General features: G+C 36.9%; 1 protein-coding gene across 2 annotated transcripts in view; it reads right to left on the reverse strand.

Annotated features, from left to right (window-relative positions):
* The window catches only part of f2rl1.1 (coagulation factor II (thrombin) receptor-like 1, tandem duplicate 1), a 6,628-nt gene that overhangs the window by 3,518 nt on the left and 911 nt on the right, over positions 1–2,199 (reverse strand). The gene's annotated exons all lie outside the window — the stretch shown is intronic.

A 2,199-nucleotide genomic window follows, 5' to 3' on the forward strand; every position in this document is an offset into this window, starting at 1 on the left:
CTCTAAAGATCTCCAAGAAGAGCAACACGTATACGTCTGATTCAGGGAACACTCGGAGCACTGAGTGCTAGTGCATCATCGTCCTTAACTCCCCCTAAAATAACTTTGGGAACTTTGGGGATTCATCTGTGCTAAATACCTCCGAAAAGCTTTAAGCTGTCCAAGTTACTGCTTTCTTTAAAGACACATTTTTTTGTAAACATTCTTGTGAATTCAACTGATATTTAATGCACTTTACTCAATGTAGTCTTCTTCCGTTCCATTTGATTTTAGACGGAACATAAATGATTGTACTATAGAACTGTTTTAATGTGTCTGATCATTTAGTGCATACTGTTATTTTATTGATAAATCATACTGAACATTTAGCATGTTGAGTGATGCATGATACACGCTAGATAATATTTATATATCTTGTTCATTTTTTAAGTAGCCATCTTTACAAGTTGTATCACCACATTACAAGTTGTATAAATACATTTTAAAGTTTCTCAATAAAAGTAAATGTACAACTTTCCTCCTTGACACTGTCTGCAGGTCTTAAAGTCTCAAAGAGCAGTGAACTTTTTTCTTAACAGATGTATCTAGTTGCTCATAAAAGTTCGAATTTAATTTGCAAAAGTCTTGAATACTTTGTTTTGCCTAACAATTATATAAAAAAGTATAAATAGCAGGAAAAAAAGGTGAAGGGCCATCATCACGTTCTACTTCCGGGTTTGCGTTGGAATTTTAAATTTGGTGGATTAATGAGGACTACTGTTGACTGCTCCTCAGGTCTCTGCATGGTAATTTGAGACACCTAGCTAGACGATGAGGATTCTGATTGGTTTACAGAAATACCATTAAACCAAAGCACGTTTTCCTCCCATCTCAAATGCTATGAGGAGTAGCCAGACCATGTGAAGAATATTAATATAATTGTATTAATAAAACAAAGAGTAAATGCATTTAATTTCTATGAGCCAGAACTTCCTTCAGCATGCTTTGGAGGAGGGTGTGGCAAAGCGAGACTATGTAGGCGCTAAAACCCGCTATAGAGAGACAAAGTTACGCCCTTCTACTTCCGGTTCATGGGACCTATCTTTTGAAAAAGTATGAACTGGAGTCAATGAGAGACAATACATTTTTTTTGTCAGGTTGAAATTGTGCCATGCATTTCACAAATGATGTGTTTAAATTTAAAAGATAATTTTACATATCAAGAGGTAAGCGATTTGATGTAAAGAAGTTGAACAACATAGGCTTTGTGTGAGATTGCTTAGTGAACTACGTTTCTCGTCTCAAACGAAATACATCACCAGAGAAATATGGCTGTCTCTTTGTCGAGCTTTACCGTCTCCTTCCAAAAAGAAGGCAGAAGTATCAAAAGAGGTTAAAACTATAATAATTTGGGTCATGTCAAGGGCTGCAGCCACTTGAAGGGAGTGGAGGGAAAATGTGTTGACGTCAGGTAAGCAATTAGACTTGTAGTACGTCTAATTACTCATTTTCCTTTAGCATTTTATTTAACTATCTTGCGACAAACTTTGACATTCTTGACATGAAAAATATTTTTTATTTTGAAAAAACATATGTGTTATTCAAGGCACAAGTTGATTGGGTCCAGAAAATAGTTTGTCTTTACCATTGACCACCATTCATTTCCGGAGATAGGTTCCATGGAGACAGATGGAAGGGGCGGGACTTTGGCTCTCTATATGAACAAGGCAGAGCAGAGGGTTACAGGCAGAGTAGTCTCACTCTACCTTCCTCCACACCATCTGTAATCATGACTGCGAGGATGTGTTGGTGTCACCTGTTCCTCCTTTTGTGCTGTGTGCGGAGCTGCCAGCTGACAGATATAGGTAAAGAGCCATCTTTCTTTTTCTCTTTATCTCTGTTGTTGTTTGTTGTCTTAAAACATCCATGTCAGAAAAGATTAGGATCCAAAAAGGGTCATACTGAACTACATACGTCAAATACAGGCCATGTTTGTTTGATGGGTTGGTCACGAATGCCTTCATATACTGCGTTAGTCTGTAAGAAGTAGTTTAACACTAAATGATTACTGATTAACTAAATGACAATCAGATGGTTAAAGTCCAAGTGTGTAACTACGCCTTAGCCTATGTAACCCACATCTTAGAGGTACATTTTATGTACTTTATGCTTATATTCCACTGCATCTCAGAGGTAAATATTGTACTCCACTACATTTGT

This window comes from Etheostoma cragini, chromosome 16 (assembly GCF_013103735.1).
Source record: "Etheostoma cragini isolate CJK2018 chromosome 16, CSU_Ecrag_1.0, whole genome shotgun sequence".
In the NCBI taxonomy this organism is placed as follows: Eukaryota; Metazoa; Chordata; class Actinopteri; order Perciformes; family Percidae; genus Etheostoma; species Etheostoma cragini.